The sequence below is a fragment of the Numida meleagris genome, chromosome 1 (genome assembly GCF_002078875.1).
Source record: "Numida meleagris isolate 19003 breed g44 Domestic line chromosome 1, NumMel1.0, whole genome shotgun sequence".
Taxonomy (NCBI): domain Eukaryota; kingdom Metazoa; phylum Chordata; class Aves; order Galliformes; family Numididae; genus Numida; species Numida meleagris.
In genome coordinates, this window is record NC_034409.1 from 123,215,183 (window position 1) to 123,225,779 (window position 10,597).

The 10,597-nt window shown below is 38.7% G+C and overlaps 1 long non-coding RNA gene across 1 annotated transcript; it reads left to right on the forward strand.

Annotated features, from left to right (window-relative positions):
* On the forward strand, positions 5,367-9,325 carry LOC110401028. Its single transcript, XR_002440205.1, has 3 exons — positions 5,367-5,474; positions 8,411-8,479; positions 9,133-9,325. It is a non-coding gene; the product is annotated as an uncharacterized LOC110401028 (long non-coding RNA).

Sequence of the window (10,597 nt, forward strand, 5' to 3'; positions counted from 1 at the left end):
AGAGGAGAGGAGAGGAGAGGAGAGGAGAGGAGAGGAGAGGAGAGGAGAGGCTGTGAGAAATGATTTGGGAAAGAAAACCAGGCTACTATGTACAGGAAGGAATAAAGCATTTTGGGATTGGAAAAGAAAGTAAGGGGTTTAAGTCATGGCAAGGGAGATCCTAATTAGACATTGAGAAAACTTTCCAGTTGTAAAAATAGGAGCACCAGAATAGGCTGCCTCAGGAAGTTATTCTAAAATAATTGATCTTGCTTTTAAGCAGAAGGCTTGGTTAGCTGCCTTGTGAGGTGTGTTTTTTTAAACAGGCCTGGGAACTCAGCCTCGGCTGGGGCTGGAGTGATGCTGCCTGAACCCTGGAGATGCTGAAAGGCCGTGGGCAGGGGAGGAGAGGGCTCTGTCAGCATCCCTGCTGCAGACAGGCAGGCGGCTGGGACTGCGCACACCGACATTTAAATGCCAGTCATGGCATTTCTTTTCAGTATTGCTTTCTGTAAACCTATACCACTAAAAGGCAAAACCACAAAGAGATGTAATTTTCAAGGCTTTGAAACCAGAATTGATGAGAAGGAAAGCAATAAAAAATTCATCATTCAAATCAACGGTAGTGTTGGATCACTTCTTACAAACCTAATGATCCTTAGCTAAATATTCATTGGAATATTTAAGCTTAATTTCAAAGTAGCCTGAGACATATCTGAGTCTTGATCTTCAATTCAGAATTCAGTGTGATCTTAATATCCTGAGGGGAAGATGAAACACTTGCACACAGAACTGGGTGGAAAGGCTTTTCCCCACTCCGATAAAGTTGTCAAGATTAAAAAAAAACCCTGTCCCACACTGAGATGAACGTCTAAAAGCTTTTCCTAAGAAGAAAAAAAAAAAGACAAAGGCTGTAAGGGAGAGAGACTGATTCTTCTATCATCTCCGAGTACTCAGCTGAGACCAAAGCTCACCGCGGGGTCTCACACATCACAGAGGAGTGCGCTGGCATAAGGGTTTGACTGATTTGGCCTGACCTTCCCAGGCTCCCTTTGCACAGGGGAAGGCTGACTGAGTTCAGCCAACTAACACGGGAAATCCAAGTTCAAACCTATTTGAACCAAAAGACCAAAGACTTGAACCTTGATCTCCCATGCCTCAGATAAGTGTCTCTGCCATTAGGCTCTTGTGGATTCTGGGTTAAGTTTGAGGCCCACCCTCGCGCTCACCATTTTTCCATTCTCCTCATCTTCCCCACATGTGCCTATCTTTCATCTTCCTTTTCTTCCTGAAACTGGTGCCTCCATGCTGTAGCAGGTCCTATTTATAACACATTTACTTTACTCATGGAAAAAAAAATACTTATTCACAAAATTCCGGTTAACTTTTTTGGTATCCTAGTAATACAATATTTTTAGCTGTTCAGATACATTTAAATAGATGGACAGACAGCCTTAGCTGTGCAATGCATGTTACATGCACTCACTCCACAAGCCTTCTGCTGTTACCACGCAGTGACCGCTGCTGGGTAGATCTAATTCCGAGTCATCTCATCAATCACCTTAAAAGCCATGAAAATTAATTTCCAAACGAAAGCATTTTCAATTCATCTTTCATGTGTCATAAAGATACTTTGAGTTGAAATTCCTTATTATCTGTCTCTTACCTCCCACCTCTGCAATTGCTGCACTCGTCACTCACAGAGAAAGCTGCAGAAGGCTACATTTTCATAAAGCTATTTGGGATTTTTCCCATTAAGAAGTCAGGCAAGAGGGAAAGATGAAACTGTGGCACAACTGTTTGAAAATTCAGTCCGGTGTGTGAATTTTACTTTGTAAATGAAGAGAAGAAGGAAATGAAGGCAGGAAAAGCAGTAAGACAGGGACAAAGTTAAAAAATCATGCCTTGTTTTCCATTCTATCCTAAGAAAAAGTGCCTGTCTTAAAATAAGTAGATTTTCTAACTGATTTATGCTTAGGGAACTCAGGACCTGTCAGCATCTTCACACTGTACAGCAGAAGACATCTTTTGTTTTCCGTATGGCCATAAAAATCTTCACAATTTTACAAAGTGAAATTTTTTGCAAAAGAAGGATACTGTCTTAATCCTGAATGCAGAATTAAGTAAAGGTATTCATTCTATTACTTGGGTAACTAAATCCAAAACTGAGAGTCTGATTGCTGGTAATCCAGATCTCTAAAAGGGACACACTGAAGTTTACAGCCTTGAGAAGATTAAACCTGTCTCCAAGCTTTACAACTCTGCAAGGTGTCCCTGTTTTTCTGAGAGAATACTTGTGTTTTCAGATAATCCTTGAGTTTTATCTGAAACATAAAGAATTACAATACTGTAAAATAAAAGACTTTTTGGTTTGTCAGTATCATCCAGTATTTTGAGGGGAGGAGGTTCTTTCATACCTTACAATTTTGCTATCCTTCCCACTTGCACTAATTTTCAGTTCTCTTGTGCATCAAAGCACTCAAATTTCTTTCTGATTCAGACTGAACAATATTTATTTCATATCTAATGAGAGAAGGAAATGTTTGATAATATGGTTTGATAACTTCTGAGTTTAAAACCAAAAGAAAACCACAGCCAGGACAATCCTGGCTACAGAAAAGTCTAAACTACAGAATTTTAATGCTGTCTTAGTTTTGCAAATATAATATTAAGACCTTTTAATAAATAAAATAATTCAAATATTCTTAAAATTATGTACAGGAAAACCTAAAAAGCCACATTGGTTTCTCCTTGCATTTAATATATTACCCTCTGTTAGGATGAATGTGCATATCCTCTCTTCTAAAGTATATACCTTTAATTTAGAGATTCCCATGTTCTTCGCAGACAAACCCAATCCCCTGCAGATGCAATTATTTCAACTAATAGTTCAACTGAGCAGCATCTGCTGATTCCCAGCATTGACCTGGTCGTTGTCTTGTAGTGAATCTGCCTTCCTTCTTCACAGACAGAGCTAAAGCAATTTTTCACATGGATCAATATTTAATTTTTAGTTTCAGGTTTGTTTTCCTTTTTTTTTTTTTCCTTCCATAAGGTGAGCTGAGCAGCAAGAAACAGGGAGAAATCCTGAAGAAATTATCTATAAGATTTCAGTTGAACTGTGGTGGGCTATATACCACAGCTTTAGAACTTTTCCTTTTGCTTTTCTGGCAAATGTTTACTTTTGCAGTTGGAAAAATACAGAGCTGAACAACACCCTCAAGAATTCTCTGGCAAAATGCATGTGCTGTGAGTCTATGTTAGTAGAAACATATTGTTTTGCAGTGATGCTGCTAAAATTTGTTAAGCATTTGGGTCGTGCCCTATATATTAAATTGTCTATCAAGAAACAGCAATTGTTGAGAATGGCTTTCCCAGATTTCCATAAATAAGGAAGATGTTATCCTCAACATAAACCAGAAAATCAATTATTCTGAGATAGATTCATAGAATTTCTCCTTTATAGAAGAAATATAAAATAATGAAAAATATACAATATAGTAATTGTGAAATTCATACTCAAAACCAAAACTGTATTGAAGCTAAAAAAAGGAAATGTGAAAATATTTGTTTTCTGGACATATTTTTAAACTTTCCTACATTTGATTTACTTTTGTCTTTCCAACCAGCTTGAGTTAAAAATATTTTTAAAATTCAGTCTTGGACTACATTTTTCAGAAGACTAGTTGTTATCTTTTTGTGTGTGTGCATAGATAGAAAAAATAAATAAAGAAAAAGAATCCATATCTGCTCTGAGTGTATTAAACAGTACAACTCATGCTGTGGATGGTATCTGACTTTGAAAAAAATTGTACAAGACATCTGATATTAGCCAGTGTGAAATGAAACTTTTGTAGGGCTGAAAATACGCTGCTGAAAGCTAGAGGTATTATTAATCTGTTAATTAGAGTGTATATTTCATTCTTACGTAAGTACTGATGCATCTTGCTGCTTCTAAGATAGCCCAGCTCACAGGGAACAAAAGGTAACCCAGCCTCCTCCATTGGGCCACCAGTGATCCTGGTGCCATCACTGGAGCTCCTGCTCCTGGGGACACGAACTGTAGTCCGCACTGAGATTCACTGACAGTGGGCGAGCAGTGACATGGCACTGTGCAGGGTGACAGCTGATGCTGGGAGGCTGGCAGCGCTCTAGGGAGATGTGAGACATGAATTCACTTTCTACTTCTGCTTGTTTCTGCTTGGTCTGACTGACAAACGTAATGCTATTGACAGGGCACACAGGTGGGTCTAACCTCAGCGATGTGTCTCTCCTTTCTGGCACTGCACCGGGGCCCATATACAGTATAACATGCATTTGCTGTTGGAAATCATCTTCCCTCACACACATTTTAACTCACTAATTGCCCTATTCATATGTTACACATGCTCATAGGTTTCAATTTGTAGCAGCACCTGTTCAGTTCCTGCCTTATACTTTTTAGTATTACACTTGCACATTCTTGGATGGAGGGCATCCGTTTCCAGACTAAGACACATTTGGGATATACTTGTGTCCAGGTTCTTGCTATATTAAAAAAAGGTCTAGGCAATGAAAATGAATGGAGAAATTCAATTCAGTTCACCATAAAACAGATATCCAGAAAAAAAGTCTGCAGCCCAGCCAAAAAGTATCTAATTCCATTTGAACTGCCCTGAAAAGTCTAGGCATTAGTGCTTTAATTTGGTTATGCTTTTGAAGATAGTTTCCCCGTTCTCCCTTTCAGCCCTTTGTTTCCCATCCTGCAGCAATCTGTGGGTACCAGGAAGGAGATTTGTTTCAGATCTGACTCAGCCCAACCACACACCCCAGGAACTCCTGTTCAACTTCAGTCACTCACGTATGAAATCCTCATATCCACACTAGAACAGATGAGTGAGAGTTGTACTCTCTGGTAAGTGTGCAGTATGTATAGTTTAAATAGTACTCTTCCAGCTGCTAGGTGCGCTGCCTCAGCTGGAGTCAGCTCTCCTCAGGGACTGGCAGGTATGATGCTGGACCTGAAGGTGCTTCAGATGTTCCTGGGGTGCAGTGTGAGGCCGGGCAACGTTCTCCACAAGGCAGATAAGGATGATAAACACTTGTGTAGGGAGGGGGGGAAGGGGAGGGTTGAGCCCTGCTGCTAGTGGATATAGGTCAGCTGTGCTGACTCTACAGACCGTATTTTGAAGCAAGATGCCTACACATAAACCCTTCAATTTGAATTTCAATTGCAAACCAGATTCTTCCTTCCCCAGTTTGCATTTCTCCTTTAAACAACAGCACCTGAGGATATTTACTAGACTTCTGACGGGTCACAATGTGATGCTCCTTAGTTTATTTCTGTTTGCTTTTCAGTCATAACCTCAAAGCACACCTGCTCCACTCTCCTGTTTGGAGTGGGTGTTTTAGATTTTCAGATCGTGGGAGTAAGTTACTTACATTCTCCTTAGTAGAAGCCCTTCACCTTGCAGTGTACTGAATAAGGATTGAAAGGTCAGAAGAAAGCAAAAAAGGTTTGCTCTTTTCATCCTCTATTTTAGTAGCTCAATCAGTGTTTCTGTTTTGCTTTGGTTTTAAAATGTAGCACCTGGTAAAGTTGCTTTTATAGTCTGTATATGAAAGCTTCCCAAGCTAACCACATTCTTTAGAGGGTGATGATATTTGTTGGGTTGGCAGAGCAGAATGCCAGGCCTAAATTTCAGTTAAGCCTTTGACAAGAGGATCCCGTATCTGTTCCTAACTAAAAAGGAAAAGAAATGGAAAATATGATATTTTCCTCCTGGTTTTCATATGAGCCCTTCACTAAGCAGCAGGTTTTGAATGGTATTCTGCATATGGTAAAACCATATTCCTGTGCTGTTTAATTATATGTTTTCAATTTATTTTCTCTGACTCTCTGCAGGCAAGTGCATTATTGTGTGTTGTTACATAATACCCTGCCATGTGGAAAAGAAACAGACACACCTTTGGCAAGTGACTGCAGAAGTCTCCAAAGGTTTTCACCCATATTTTCACAGATGTCCTCTTAGAACCTATCTAATCCTCCACATCAAGGTTTTATAGATTATTTGTACTCACTGGGACTGGTGCAGTATGAAGCCAAGCATGCAAAGACTGCCAGCTGGCCAGAATATTTGATAAATGTGAGAACAAAAAAAATCCCACTCATAGCAGTGAAGTGATCTATTCCTGGAACACCAGCTGGATTGCTGTAATAAGCTATTAAACCAGTGTAGTAAAATGAAACCCAGATACACTATGCAGATTATATAGCAGGTCTATTTCCTTGTATAGCTTGGTTTCATTGCTTTAATTTTAGATTACTGGTCACTTGCAATGATTAAAAGATATGGAAAAACTTGGCCTTCTTATTCCTGAGTTTTGAACTAGAAAGCCCCAAATTAAAACTATATAGAACTGTGTGCCTGGCACCCTTAAATATCTGCTTCCATTTCCAATGACTCAGTGAGACAGACTCTCTGGCAAACTTATTTTACTAAGAAACTATATCTCAGACCTGGAAATGAGATAAGTACTTACAATAGACATTCTGAGAAAAACAAAATCTCAAATGCACTCTAATGTAACACAGTGTTTCTTCTTACAATAAAGAATTATTTAAATGTCTAAAAGGAGATGAAGATTGATATTCAGGGCCATGTGTAATAGCACCATCTTGTGATCCCTGCCAAAAAAATTAAAAATACGTATTTTAATTGGAAACTCTGCTCTCTGCTAATTCAGGCAGTCTTATTCCTCTGTAGCCATAATTACTTTGGGATATATGATAATAAAATAAAAATTCAACAATAAGCATGATCCTAATGGAAATTAGTTGAACACGTTAAAGAATGAGCAAGGTTGAGATATGTGGTTTTTGTTTTCATTATTTTGCTTACTGGTTTGAAAAGGAGAAGTAAAACACCAAAGATGTTTCTTCTTTTATGACAGAAGAACTAAGGAAAGTGGCTTTTCTTGTTAGACGTACTATTTCTTCTCATCAAATCACATTGCAAAGGATGTCTAAGAAAATACAAAAGAAGAGTATTGCCATCAGTAGAAGTATCCTGATTAAATGTCCTGTTAGTTCTTTCTTTCAGTTACACACAACCAGGACTTTGGGGTGTTGATATTTTGGTACTGTGGAGACTCAGACTGTAGGACTCGTGATCCGAAGAACATCATCCGTACTGATGTTTATTACGTCTATACAAACTCCAGATGAAGCAGGGTGAAAGAAACATCTGATAGTAATAACAGAAAGCAAAGATCACATCAGGTTGACAAAGCACCACATTTCCAAATAAGAAAGGAATGGTGCAATAAGGGGAAGTTATGTCTGTTCCAAGCTATTTAGAAGTACATACTCACACATCTCAGATGATACACTCCTCGGTAAATTTAAGTGATGGTTACAGAAAATTGGTATCACCAACAGGAAAAGCAAGCAGGATACAGATAATTTCCTTACTACACCTGATTACTGTCCTGAGTATGGGGTATGGAAACAGGCCAGTGGCCGGCAGAATGTTCCTTTAATTCTGGGTTGTTGGTCTGGTGCATTTGCTTTGTAAGGCTGTCAGCCTCTAAGGGTGTCAAAGGTAGTATTTCATACATAAACCTTATTTTGGCAACTGAAGCAGTTGAATTCAGTGGATTTGAGAATGCTAAATATTTGGCAAAAACCAGCTGGTAAAAGCTGCAGGAACATTACTCCAGCCTTCATTTGTGATGCAAGATTTTGGTGAGATTAATTAGAGATGAGGAAGGCTGAATTCTGAGTGAAAGTTCTCTGCTTGACATTTCAAACATAGCAGATATTCAGACAAATACCATCAGGGATTTATTTACTGTGTACTTTGTCTCCATGAGCAACTGATAGGTGACGCCTTTACTAACAGATGCACAAACCAGCCATCATTTTCAGTGGGGACAGTCACAATTCCTCTGAGTTAGGGATCAGCTACAGAGTCCATGTAGTAAGCCTTTCTAAGCCTTCTCAATTGCAGGGGCAAGAAAGGAATTTAGTTTTTGTTTTAAAAAAAAAATGCTGATTTGCTAGCTTGGTAAATTAAAGCCATTCATCTGTTACAGCTGCCTATAACATAAATCAAAAGCATTATTTATATGCATTAACCTGGGGACCTGACCAGCCGGGGAGAACACTCTGTAGAGATGGCATTTATCCCTGTAGAAGCCTTCCATCCAGTTGAAGCAGGCTATGTTTAGCTCAGGTTAATAAGATTTCAATTTTACCTGATGCAAAGAGATTTGGGGAGGGATGGAGGGAGGTTTGCTGAACCTACTTCATTATGAATTTCTAAAGAAAGGCAAATCTGGCCTTTGAGAAATACAAAGTACTCTATATGTTTTTTTCTTTGTGTTATAAGACTTCAGTTAAATTGCCAAGCACTTTTATTTCCTCTTTTTTTTTTTTTTTTTTTTTTAGGTTGAGACTATTGCAGCCACTGGATTCACCTTCCTGCTCTGGCCTTCGGAGCAGACAAGCCTGTGTTTGGTTAGTGCTTGCAAATAATGGAATAAGTATTTACAAATGTTTTTGAAAAGAAGGTTTTGTAACTAACAAACAATGAAAAAAAGCAGTCTCTTACATCTCTAAGGTTAATGTGTACACTGATAAGGTCAATGCTCACATACATAAGGTAAATGCTAAAATATAGGAATCTTCTATCGTTTGTACAGGTAGTTAGTATCTCAAGGCAGGCTCTATGAAGGGGACAGTCTCTTTAGCAGAGTCTTCTGTGACAGGATAAGTGGAAATGGTTTCAAACTAAATGGTGGGAGATTTAGATCGGTCATAAGGAAGATGTTTTTTACAAGAAGGGTGGTGAGACACTGGAACAGGTTGCTCAAAGAGGTGGTGAATGCCCCATCCCTGGAGACACTCAGGGTCAGGCTGGTTGAGGCTCTGAGCACCTGATCTAGCTGTAGATGTCCCTGTTCATTGCAGGGGAGTTGGACTAGAAGGCTTTTAAGGGCCCCTTCCAACTCAAAGGATTTTGTGAGTCTATGATTCTGTGAAGGTAGTGTGGGTCCCATTCTGCTGCCTGACATAGTGTTTTTCATGACACTCAGGAAAAGTTACTGATATGAATAAATATGCTGAAAAGCTCAGTCATGCTCATACTTACATTCAGAATTTATTGACAGCTGCTAGGTCTTGTTGGTACTTGGCATCCTTTTTTTGTTTGGCACGGCCTGAACTAGCTCAAGTCCTGAAGCGCTGCTGCCACAGGAGCACGGCTCTGGGCATACAGTAACAAGCTCTGCTTCCTGGAGACCCGTGCTGTGTCCTGACCAGAAGAGAGTGCTCAGTGGAAATTACAGCTTGGGGTAAGGCTAATTTGAGGACCTCTGCACGTCTTCCTTTGGGAACAGAAGAATGAAATGTCAAAGTCAGTAGCAAAGTTTAGGAACAGTAAGGTTGAGAATCAGAATTACCAATATCCACAAAATTCAATAATAATTTGCTATATGTGTTATAGAATGAGAGAAGAAAGCTCTTTCAGGGTTGTTATACCTCTAGCAACTTGGGATGATTCAGTTCAGATAACTGACTTAACCTAAAGTTTACAGATATGGAGATTAAATTTTGGTTTTGTCATTTCTCAAGGCTTAGGATTTTAAAAACTAAGTTGGCCAGAATTACTTGTCATGTCTTGCATTCCTTAGCTGATTTAAGTTTAGCCAGTGCTAGCAACTGCTGTTTTCATTTCCTGCATATGTCACCTTCAGAGAAATCTCTCGTTTTTCTTTTTGTTTTTGCTTGTTTGTTTGAAACAGAGGCCCACAAAAAGCCTGTCTGAAGAGTTCGTGAACATGTTTCAATGCATGAGTACCTCAAAGTACCTCAAAGTAGGCATCTGTACTCATCAGACTGGCATCAATACCTGGCAGTCACTTGTGGCACATATGGTGCTCCATTTTACAGCTTCTGGATTCCCACTGTAGGCAAACTGAAGGTGAATTAATTTTGTGAACATGAAAAACTGCCACATCATTTCACAATGTTGTTTGAAGATGTAGAGGAAAAAAAATCAGCCACCTTCATAAAGGATTTTACAAACTGTCACTTTTTTTTTTTTACTGCCATCTTTATACTGCAAGGCAATAAGGAAAGAAAATGCTGCCATCTGATCACTAATTCTACTAGCAATAGAAGGTAATTGCCTATAGGAAGTTACTGTAAATCTATATTTGAATTCTGGACAGAAATATGAAGAAAATTTAAGTCAACAAGAAAATGCTACGTATCCCTTGAGATAGAAATTGGTTAAAAGACATCTGGGAATAAACATTTAAATTTTCACTTGATCTGACCTATTTGCTGTTACACTTTCTACTACTATTTCAGTCAATTACTGCAATTATTCAGTGAAAAACAGATTCATTAACTGTGTTCCAGAAATAAAATCAAGCTAAGCTTATTTTCTAATCACTGATCATTGTTTTTAGACTTGCAGGGTGGAGATGAATACATTAAATATCAGTGCTCTGTGTTTATCAGGCTATACTTATCACTTTTCATTTAAGCCTGGTGTCACATTATAAAATTAAATCACCCTCTATCACAAGTCTATAAAAGAACACAAAAAAATTGGAAATATGCAAAACA